This window comes from Schistocerca piceifrons, chromosome 2 (assembly GCF_021461385.2).
Source record: "Schistocerca piceifrons isolate TAMUIC-IGC-003096 chromosome 2, iqSchPice1.1, whole genome shotgun sequence".
Taxonomy (NCBI): domain Eukaryota; kingdom Metazoa; phylum Arthropoda; class Insecta; order Orthoptera; family Acrididae; genus Schistocerca; species Schistocerca piceifrons.
In genome coordinates this window covers 188,423,544-188,435,977 of record NC_060139.1, presented here as the reverse complement: position 1 = coordinate 188,435,977, position 12,434 = coordinate 188,423,544, and the positions used below count along the sequence as shown (strand labels likewise).

General features: G+C 40.6%; 1 protein-coding gene across 4 annotated transcripts in view; it reads left to right on the top strand.

The window, feature by feature from the left end:
- The window catches only part of LOC124776718 (ATP-dependent DNA/RNA helicase DHX36-like), a 239,928-nt gene that overhangs the window by 35,313 nt on the left and 192,181 nt on the right, over window positions 1–12,434 (top strand). The gene's annotated exons all lie outside the window — the stretch shown is intronic.

Here is a 12,434-nt window from a genome sequence, read left to right as displayed (position 1 = left end):
GTTCAAGCCCCCGTCAGGGCACACATTTTCAGCTGTCCCCATCGAGGTATATCAACTACACCTGTCGGCAGCTGAGGGTTTCAATTAATTATCATTTATTCTAGAGAAGCTGCACGGTCATCAGTGGTATCTGTTCTTTCGAGAACAGTTACTGTGTACACATATCATCAAGACTTTGATGAAGATAGTGAATGTCTCACTGCACTCCACGATCTCTCTGCTGAGCAGAACGTCACCAAGATGTCTCAAATTATGCTTGCCTAAAATTGGTCACAGGATGTGAAACGACCATTTAAGGTAGTTAATGTTTTACTTTGCAAGAAAAACTTTGATCTGTTTGGAAAGAGGTGGCTACCAGTGACTCCTAAACACATGTGCTTAGATGTTCTACAGAAATTCCATGACACACCTGAAGTCGGACATTTAGGATTTATTAAGACATACGATAGAATCCCCAAGAGATTTTTCTGGCCAGGTTTATTTAGGGGTGTCCGTCACTGTGTGTCGCACTGTTGAGAGTGCCAGAGGAGAGAGGCAGTTCTTCAGAAACCACCTGGCCAGCTCGTACCAATTCCACCAGCTGAAATGCCTTTCCAGCATATTGGGCTTGAACTCCTCGGACAATTTCCAATGTCTGCTAGTGGCAATAGATGGGTTATTGTTTGAACTGATTATCTCTCACGCTACGCCAATTCAAAAGCTGTGAAAACAGTCGAAGCATCCAGGGTAGCCAAATTCATCAAGGAAGACATTGTATTCAAACACAGTGCCCCAAGGTCGTTAATTACGGATTGAGGGAAAGTTTTTCAGTTGAATCATGTGACAGAGATAAGCCGTCGGTGCAACATTACTCATCACATGACTGCCTACCATCTGCAAACTAACAGTCTTACTGAACGCCTTGATAAGACCTTGGCCGACATGCTATCAGTGTTCATCAATGTTGAGCAGAGCAACTGGGATGATGTGCTACCTTTCATGACGTTTGCCTACAACACCGCCAAACAAGACACCACAGGATTTACGCCATTTTTCCTGGTGCATGGGTGTGAGGTGACTATGATGATGGACCCTGTGTTTCTGTTACGTCCTGATGATGTGGAGGAGGAGGAGGAGATTAGTGTTTAACGTCCCGTCGACAACGAGGTCATTAGAGACGGAGCGCAAGCTCGGGTGAGGAAAGGATGGGGAAGGAAATCGGCCGTGCCCTTTCAAAGGAACCATCCCGGCATTTGCCTGAAGCGATTTAGGGAAATCACAGAAAACCTAAATCAGGATGGCCGGAGACGGGATTGAACTGTCGTCCTCCCGAATGCGAGTCCAGTGTGCTAACCACTGCGCCACCTCGCTCGGTGGACGACGACTATGTCGACCAGGTGTTAACCTGAGCTGAGAAAGCTCCGCAGTTAGCTCGACTTGGCGTGCTGCATGCTCAAGAAAACGATCGCTGAAGGTATGACACCGCCCTGTTGTCTGCCAGTCTGGTGATCTCGTCTGGATCTTCACTCCTGTTTGGAAGGTTGGTCTCTCTGAGAAGCTCCTCAGGTGCTACTTTGGACCTTATAAGGTTGTAAGACAGTTGTCTGATGTTACTTATGAAGTTGAAGATTTCAACCCCAACGCAAGATGACAAAAGGTCAGAGATACAGTCCATGTCCTTCGAATGTAGCCTTATAAGGATCCTGCAACCCAGGGTAAATTTGGAGCTTCAGCGACAGGCAACAAGTGGAAAGGCGACGAAGAGTGTAGCAGCAAAAGAAGTTCTAAGAAGATCACCTCCAGGGCGAGAATCAGTCATCAGGAGTCGGAGTAGGCAGGACCAATGACTCGTTCCCGGACTAGGAGGATGTACCACTGAGATACTGTTCTCTTAAGGAGGGAGCAATGTCATAGAGGAAGCTGAATAGCTCTGTGGTGTAGTGGTTTGATACTAAACTGTTGCATGGAGGGTTGTGAGTTCAAAACTTATCTGTACTGTACAATTTTAATTTCTAAGTACATTTTAGACGTATCCACAAATGTCAAGAATCATTGTACTGGAATGTTCTGTAGCTGTATATATACTGTATGTGTTCTGGCCGGAGGCAATTCGCTCCGCGCTCTTGTATGTGCAAGTGCTGAATAAACCTTTGTTAAGTGAACTTAGAGTTCGTCATTCATCTAGTTACACCTTCTTCTGCATGACAATATGACTAAGGACAGGTGGCCATATGTTAGGTGTAGACCTAATGGTTCCTGAAATCTCGCTTCAATATGTGTTGTAAGGGCCAGGACTAGGTCTGCACAGCTTCGGTTAGGATGAAAGCTGGCTTGTTCTACTGGGATGGCTGTGAGTATTGTCTGACTGATCCTGTTATGTAGTATTCGTTCCAGAAATTTGTACACCATGCTAAGCAGTGTGGAGGCTTTACCTGGTTTTGTGTCCTTTATTGGTGCCGAGATCTCTTCGAAGGGTAATGTCACATCAATATTTAATGTCAACACTGGCTGTTGCTATTAGCTTGCTAAGTTCACGTTTAATGTGTATTGTTGTCTCTCTTGGTGGTTTACCCCTTTAGATGTTTTAACAATGTGCACAGCAATTTTGTTAGGTGTTGTGGGGTATTCTTCTCGAGTGATAAGGCTGGCTCCTCCTAGTTTTTGAAGCAGGTACCATACTTTTTTTTTGCTGGATACTTCAAAGTCCATGGTCTGAGTAGTTTCCATCCACTTCTGTTGTTGTGAAGTATCGAGGCTGTGTATGAGTTCATCTGCTATTTCTCTGTCACTGCTGCTTTGGTAGTCATTATACAGTTCCTTACATTTCTCTTCCCAGCCAGGACTGTATTCTTTGTGGTATCCTCTAGGTATGTGCTTTTTTGCTGTACTGATGGCTGCTCCCACAAATATTTTACAGCTATCGGCAGATGGAGGGATCCATCTCAGGCATTTATCAAAATCTTCAGAGTAAGCTTTCCAATCTGCTTTTTGTAGGTTCCATCTGGGTCAAGGACTTGAGGTTATCAATGGAATACTTGTGCCAATTTCTACTAGGACTGGACGGTGTTGACTGTTAGTGAAATCTGGCAAAACATTTTGGCTTGTGTTGAGCAGCTAATGATTTTCATCTGCTGTGGCAAAGCAAAGGTCTGGGTCATACTCCCATTTCCAGGCTGCTGATCCGAAGGAACTGTGATCTTTAGCATCGAAAATGAGGTGGATGTTGTTTTTTTCTGCCCAGTTTGCTAAGGCTTCACCATTTGTATCAGTTGTTCTGTATCGTTTTTGCGTGTGGTGGCTGTTAAAGTTTCCTACAAAGACCACGGGACGGCAATATGATTGGAGCACATCTGCTGGCCATGCGGATCCTGGTGGTTTGTAAATGTTACTTATGACCAATTCACCTATTTTGATTATCACGGAGTGGATATTGTCATTTGTGGAAGTGGATAGCAAGTGAGCATTCTCTATTTTATTTTTGATGTATGTTGCTACTCCATAGGTGTGGTCGTATGTTACACCAATGATATATCCTGGTATTTTTCCTCTGGAGCATAGTTGATCTACATTATCTGTGTGGGTTTTCTGTAGGGCAACTATATCAATGTTGTGTTAAGTCAATAACTTTTGAAGAATTTGATATTTGGTTTTACTAATGACCTCAATATTTGGTTGGCGTATTTTAATACTTGTTCCAAGTTTCCTAGATTTTTGGCCCTGAGAAGGGCTTTTTATGTGATTATGAGTCATTTTCTCTCAGTTATGTACTTCTCGAATAGCCAGGAGATCTAGAATGATTGTCTGGCTGCCTGTTTTGTTGCCTTCTTAGCACCACCCAGGGGTCACATGTGGGGCAAATTTCAGGTTTACGCCCACGGACGTGAAGCAACATCAACCCCCATATCTCTTAATAAGTAGATTACTACAGGATTTTAAATTTCTAAATGTGGTCAGTAATTATATGAAATACAGAAAATAAAATTTTTGTTACCCTGGAAGCTGTTAAACAACTTGCAGCAGTTGGAACAGGGATTGACTGTTTGCTGTTTAATAAGTGTGAGATTATCTGTATGAGCCAAAAGCGAGTTCAAACATCATACAGGTTGAGACTTGAGAATCACATTTGCCCAGTTATGCATACAATATTCTTCTCAATGATAGATACTAAAAACCTTAATAAAATATGCATCAAAAGACAACGAAGCAATTCAGAGGTGGGCTGCTAGATTTGTTACCGATATGTTCGAATAACATATAACTGTTACGGAAATGCTTTGGGATGGGAATCCTTGGAGGAAAGGCAATGTTCTTTTTGAGAAATACTGTTGAGAAAACTTAGAGAACCAGTATTTCAAGCTGATTGCAGAACAATTCTACTGGCGCAAACATGTATTGTGTTTAAGGACCATGAAGAAACGATACAGGAAATTAGGGCTCATACAAAGCCATATAGACAGTTGTTTTTCCCTCGCTGTGTTTGTGAGGGAGCAGGAAAGGAAATGACTAGTGGTGGCACAGGGTACCCTCGGCCATGCACCGTATGGTGGCTTGCAGAGAATCTCTGTAGATGTGTATGCGAGGAAGAAAGTGGGGATGGGAAGAAAATATTTGTTTGCACAGATTTTTATTTTTCTTGAGGGAGGTGGGAATTTAAACCCAATTTTGAGAAATATTGTAGACTGTTTTTAATCTGAAGTACAATTTATTAATTTGTAAATGTGCATTATTTACTAGTTAATATAGATTGTGTCATTTTTAATAGGAGTTCCAGTATCAAACAAAACAGTATATTGAAAGCCACACAACTATCTTGGGAATCAGTCTACATTGCAGATGATGTTTACTATCGGATGACGTTACACTAGCTGAAATTTTGTGGTGTTTGCAAACCACCAGGAGTAATTTGTTAGTTTGGAGCTTAGCAGCCTGTGTAGCACTGTTTCCTTCATTATTTCTGGGTAGTGTAGTTTCAAAGGAAATGCAATTGCAAAAATCATATCTTTGTAACAATATTGTTTATGGATTGGCACCATACATGAGACATCAACTTGCTGACCTCATTGAAAAATATGAAATGATTGTACTCAAATTTGATGAAAGTGTGAATGCTGTTTCTATAAATAAAAGAAAACAATGGATTTATATGTACGAATTTGGAACCATGATAAATCATTAATAATGACATGTTATTTTCATTCTGCTTTTCTGAAACATACAAGCGAAATGATTTGCTTGAAGATGTAAAGAGGTAGTTGGGTTTGGAATACCAATTATCAATGAATGGACCAATTTGAAGTTAAAACTTTTGAATAACTAAAAGAATCCTTCAGTTGTATAAAACTGCTAAAAGTTGGTACCTGCAGTTTGCACATACGACTTGGCACTTTCAAAACAGACACATCCAAAACTAATTGGGAAATTGTGTCATTTTTGAGAGTGCTTTATTATTTATTTCGTGATTCACCTGCACGAAGGTCACAATAAGCTGAGATAACTGGATCTTCATCTTTTTCGAAGTCGGTTTGTAGCACAAGATGAGTTAAAAATGCCAATGCAACTGAAAAGCTGTAGTAATTTATGAACAAATTCGAAGTTATGTTACTGAGATAATAAAAATCGAAAACTATTCCTCAGTCATCAAGTTTCATAGTTGTTTCTGAATCTGTCGGTGACACTTTGCTAGCTCCAAAACTGACATTCTTCAGTTCAACAGCACGTTTGTTGGAACCATTGTCATTAGATTTTCAGGGTGATGTCCTGATTGCTTCATTTCTGTATGATGTAAGTTACTGCATAATCCTATGAACATTTTGAAGCAATAGGTTGTGAAACTACACTCCTGGAAATGGAAAAAAGAACACATTGACACCGGTGTGTCAGACCCACCATACTTGCTCCGGACACTGCGAGGGGGCTGTACAAGCAATGATCACACGCACGGCACAGTGGACACACCAGGAACCGCGGTGTTGGCCGTCGAATGGCGCTAGCTGCGCAGCATTTGTGCACCGCCGCCGTCAGTGTCAGCCAGTTTGCCGTGGCATACGGAGCTCCATCGCAGTCTTTAACACTGGTAGCATGCCGCGACAGCGTGGACGTGAACCGTATGTGCAGTTGACGGACTTTGAGCGAGGGCATATAGTGGGCATGCGGGAGGCCGGGTGGACGTACCGCCGAATTGCTCAACACGTGGGGCGTGAGGTCTCCACAGTACATCGATGTTGTCGCCAGTGGTCGGCGGAAGGTGCACGTGCCCGTCGACCTGGGACCGGACCGCAGCGACGCACGGATGCACCCCAAGACCGTAGGATCCTACGCAGTGCCGTAGGGGACCGCACCGCCACTTCCCAGCAAATTAGGGACACTGTTGCTCCTGGGGTATCGGCGAGGACCATTCGCAACCGTCTCCATGAAGCTGGGCTACGGTCCCGCACACCGTTAGGCCGTCTTCCGCTCACGCCCCAACATCGTGCAGCCCGCCTCCAGTGGTGTCGCGACAGGCGTGAATGGAGGGACGAATGGAGACGTGTCGTCTTCAGCGATGAGAGTCGCTTCTGCCTTGGTGCCAATGATGGTCGTATGCGTGTTTGGCGCCGTGCAGGTGAGCGCCACAATCAGGACTGCATACGACCGAGGCACACAGGGCCAACACCCGGCATCATGGTGTGGGGAGCGATCTCCTACACTGGCCGTACACCACTGGTGATCGTCGAGGGGACACTGAATAGTGCACGGTACATCCAAACCGTCATCGAACCCATCGTTCTACCATTCCTAGACCGGCAAGGGAACTTGCTGTTCCAACAGGACAATGCACGTCCGCATGTATCCCGTGCCACCCAACGTGCTCTAGAAGGTGTAAGTCAACTACCCTGGCCAGCAAGATCTCCGGATCTGTCCCCCATTGAGCATGTTTGGGACTGGATGAAGCGTCGTCTCACGCGGTCTGCACGTCCAGCACGAACGCTGGTCCAACTGAGGCGCCAGGTGGAAATGGCATGGCAAGCCGTTCCACAGGACTACATCCAGCATCTCTACGATCGTCTCCATGGGAGAATAGCAGCCTGCATTGCTGCGAAAGGTGGATATACACTGTACTAGTGCCGACATTGTGCATGCTCTGTTGCCTGTGTCTATGTGCCTGTGGTTCTGTCAGTGTGATCATGTGATGTATCTGACCCCAGGAAAGTGTCAATAAAGTTTCCCCTTCCTGGGACAATGAATTCACGGTGTTCTTATTTCAATTTCCAGGAGTGTAGATGTCTTAAAAAGCAAAAATTCATCTTTAATGAAAATCAACTTCAAAGGATATAAAGAATCTTGTTACAGCAGGATAGTTCAATCTGGATTTTGCGAGAAGAAGTGTGCTGAAAAAAAATTAAGAATATATCTGAAAAAAAAAGTATTGTTAGTAAAGGAAAACATGCAAGCTTGCATCATTGGCATAGTGGAGAAGTTGCGAGAAAGATCACTCCTCAAATAGTACTTAAAGCATCCAGTTTCCTGCTTGAATCCAAAAATTACATGAAACCAGGAAATAGCTCAAAGAAGATTGACAGTATGTCTTAAAAATTTGGTATGAAGTGGAAGAATGTTTGTTGAAAGGCAGACCATGTCAAACTTGAATTTGTGGAGATCTGCAGAGAAAAAAGAATTGAAAACGAGATGAAATGTTACAAGAGACGTGAAAATCCACTTGATAAATTCTAGTTTAATATAAACAAAAAATCTTCAAATCCGGGACCAAATTTCTGAGATTTTGTGCAAATTATTTTAATAATCTCAAATGGAAATGCTTTTGTTGTACAAAGCTTTTCTGTAAACTCTGAAATTATAGTTGAAACTCAAACAGAAAAAAACCCCTCATTACTCTAAAATGCATAGATGACTCATTCCAGGATGCAAATGGAGTTGAGAATTTCAACATCGCCAAAAATCGTATGCACTGTTTTTGCAGTGCACTTTTTTGTACAGATGTGATATGAAGCATAAGGTGAAGAAGCTGAAGGAGAACAGGAGGAACAATTAGTGAACAAATGAAAGCAAGCTGAAATCAAAGAATTATCATTAAAAAGAGCACTTACATTGAGTGAAGCCTCAAACATTTCAGCAGACACAGAAAATTTAAAGAATGATTTATTCATTTTTATTGTGACAGATTTGCACATTTTGTTTACTTTTATCAGCAAGTTAGAATATATATACATCTGCAAAAACAGAATTTATAATTTTGTTATTTTGTATTTTTTATTGCCCGTAGATCAATATACAATGTTTAATATTTTTAAAATGTTTTAATTTGTATCTTTGACTTATACTACTAAAGAAACAATGTATAATTAATTGTGCATAGTCTAATAAGGTTTTGAAAAAGGTCTCAGATTTAATTAAAAAGGTAACATGGATAAAATTTGCCTTGAAAACCCTGGAAAAATCCTTGAATTTGTACAGTTGGAGACACTGTTCAGGTGTGCACAGTTGAACTTGAGACCTGTAGAGGCAGAATGACATGTCAGGGATATGATGGTCACTGGGTGACTTATCTTTTGGTGTCTTTAGCTCTGAGGATGCCATGCAGTGCCTGTAGAATGGTGACTGCAACTGACTTGGGTATAGTCCGGCTTGTTGTGAGACCTGCTTGCAACTTGGGCTTCAATGAAGTGGGTAAATGTGAAAATCTTTTGGCAGTCATTTTAATTGTGCTGGTGTACACCTTCGCCAGCACACCGGTCAGAACAAGGAAACATTTTGTAGCAGGTGCTGAACTAAGCACGCCTGTGACAAGAGAAGACCAAGACATGCTCTACGGTTACGCGCTGATAACACCTGATGGGCAGCGTGCATATAGGCCACTGCTACCGACTGAGCTGTCTCAATAACTCAGTCTCAGTACCTCAGTATGTCACATTGGGGTTCAGTCTGCATTGCACCTCAGGGGTTCAGTTTGCATTGCACCTCAATAAGTCGCACTGTGTTCTAGTCTTACAGAGTGGTAGTCGTTGCCTCACACCTTGAGGGAACATTAGTCATTGTATGTAGTTTTGATATGGACAAGGGCAAGATTCAAGAATTGGAACTTGTTATTTGATTGCTGTTAACTACAGAACTTCAGACTGAACATCATTGAAGTTAAGTACTTAATTGGTTCCTGTAATAAAGCGTTTTTTGACCTCGTGTACATGTTTTCTTGTAGGGAGAGGAAACCAGCCACCCATCTATCATACTACCCTCTCCTCATCCAGCCAGGAACCACAAAGCATTACAAGAGAGCACAGCCACAACGTTAATAATTCATATTTGTAAAGAAGAGAAACAGATGCATCATGTATACTGTGCCTACATTTAAAAGTCAATAATCTGTAGTAATAAAAGTGGAAAGTCAAGAAAGATAAGTTGATGTTTAAGAGAGTGTATGGTAGGGTTGCAGTTTTGTGTCTTTGCTGCTCAATCTAAACACTGAAACAGTAATGAAAAAAGTGAAAGAAACTTTCAGAAAAGAAATAGGGATCAGGTGCTAATTCTAAAACACAGCAGTACATCCAGAAGAATTATATGGAAACAAATGCTAAAATTTGCAGGCAGCATAACCCATCTGATTGACTTTAAGGAAGACCAGACCTGGTGAATGACATGTACAGCATACTTTTCTCCGAGTATGGGTTTGAGGGAAGAAAGACTTAAGAGGAGAGTGATGCTGAGTAGTTGAAAAAGAGACAACTGACTTTATGAGGATCAATTTCAGAATGACTCATTGGTAGAAATGATGACAATCTTTTTTCTAGAGGTTTAGCTATGCAGGATGACTGGACCAGGGAAGTTGTTAGCAGTAGATTAGCTCAGAGGAAGGAAAAACTTTCTTTATTTAAGAGGCCTACTGCTGTCAGATATTGGTTTTTAACCCCACTGTTTGTTCGGGTCTATATGACCAACAATGATTGTAATTTTCATATCTCATCATTTAAATACTAAGTTAACTTTATGAAATTCAGTGACTGAAAAATGGATGAGAAATATGTCTGTAATAAATGTTTCAAAATATTTTTAGTAGTAGGTCATAAACCTTAATAGTGACACATGTAACTTTCGGATCGTAACCTTTAATGTCAAATATGTTTTAGTATTCAGTTATTTTTTATGGTAATAAGATTATCACTGCTCAAACTGTGATCAGTCAAAAAACACTGTGCTTACAACAATGGACCTGATTCTTGCTTTTTCAAACAAATGATTTAACACTTCTCAGTTCTGTGAATCTTCATTGTGTGTGCTCAGTCTGAATTATGACTCCATGGCAATTAAATCATTGGCAAATGGTGAGCTGGAAGGGTTCGTAAATTCCACAAAAGTTAAGTGGGTGTTTTCCAAGTTCGAGGATCATGTCAAGCATTCCGATTACAGTGACGACAGTCTAAAGCCTGTACAAAATAGTGTACAGTCTTTTCTTTGTAAAATGGGTATACAGAATGACAGTTACACCCGCTAGCACAACATGGCTACCTATTAGCTTCAAATGTCATCAGGGGTGCACCAGGAGCTACCAGGAATGCAACCAAGAGAATCAATTTCATTTGAAATGAAATAACAGAAATATCAAATATTGAGGGGCAGTGAGTTTATAGTAAACAGTGGACAGACATTGATAATTTAGAAGCAAAGGTTACTGTCACCAAGCAGTTCGTAGCATTTAGATATTGTTGCCCGTTCAAACAATATATCCCCAATAAACTGGCAAAATATGGGATCAAAATAAGGACACTGTGTGGCAAAAAATCTTCATACACACTGAAAGCCCAAATTTCACAGGAAAAAAATAAAATAAAATCTGGCAATTTGAGGGTCGTTGCTGATCTCACTTGTGAGTTACGAGGTCAGAATATGACAAGTGACAACTTTTTTACATCAAAGAGCAAAGAGGCAGTTATCCCTGAAAAAGAAGTTAAGAGTGTTAGGAACTATGCTTTAAAATAAGCCAGAGCTTCCAGAAAACATGACTGGCAAGGAGGATCATAGCTACTGTGGTCAGTTAATTTCCGAAGAGAAAAAAGAAGGCTGTAATAATGAGAACTGGCACATGCCAGCATAATGATGAAATCAGTTATAGGGCTGATAAGAAGGCAAAAATGATTTTGAATTATGATTCAATGAAAATTGCTGAAGGCGCACTTGATCACCTAACAGATATACATACCTGCAAATGAAAAACCAAGAAGTTGTCAATAATGGTTTCCCACAGTAATGTTGATTTTCTGCTTATAATGTATATGTCTTGTAGAGTTTGGCACTAATTGGAATGCAAGAAAATTGACTAGAAGTAGAATATTCTTGGAGGAACTTGTGAATTAACTCATACCAGAACACATTGCATCAAGGACATATTTCCTAAGAACGGAAAATTCTCTGAGAATGGTCAGAAGGATCCAAAACAATGAAGATGTGGTGGATGTGTCAAAATCAGTAACAACAAGAAAACCTACACTGTGCACATTACATCTTTTTCTGCAATGACAGTAAAGCAAACTTACTGTGTTGAAAATTTAATAAACATGTTTGCAAAAAACACATCACCTACTTGTGTTCAAAAAGCAATGAGTAAAGTTAGGAAATACATGTTAATACTTTCAAAACTGGCTGTGTTGGAAACTGTTATTTCATATTTATGATTTTGTGTATATATATATATATATATATATATATATATATATATATATATATATACGTGACTGCTTGCACCCATACTAAAAGAAGGAAGAAAAGAATAACAGAAGAATTCTAAGAAGAGTGCCTTATTGAGAACTGTTATTTCTTATTTACCCTATGTGAATATTAAAATAAGAAATTTTTAAAATAGAGTTCTGTTGGTTTTTATTATTATTATTATTATTATTGTTGTTGTTGTTATTTTCAACAACAATATGAAAATTATGTGTTAGTAGGAGATTTTTGCAATAGATGGGTTAATTGATGGATAAGTTTGTGCAATTGAATATGGAGCAAGGCAATACATAGAAGTGAAATGTGGGCCGTGGTAAAGTGAGAGAAAAAGAAACTGGAAATATTGAAAACATAATTTATTGAAGTAAATCAAAATTTAAGTGGTCAGGTAAAATACAAACTGAGGAAACACTAAAAAAAAAACAGAGAGGAAGTAATTCTATGGAACTCCCCTGTGAGTGACAGCTCCTTCCTCATCTCTGAATTGAAGAGGGCACAGTTCTTATTTCCTCCACACCTATATCCCCCCCCCCCCCCCCCGGCCCCCAATTTTCCATTTTGTCTTCACATCAGGTGGGTCCCTTTTCTCTTAGCATCTGAGTGAGTTGCCCTTCCTTTTTAACATCGCCCAGCCTGTTCCTCTCCACTCATATTTCTGAAAGCTAGGATAGTAAGCGTATTTTTATATGTGCCTTTTGGCGGTACCTAAATTTCACCTTCTGTAGATATTGGCCAGCTATTCT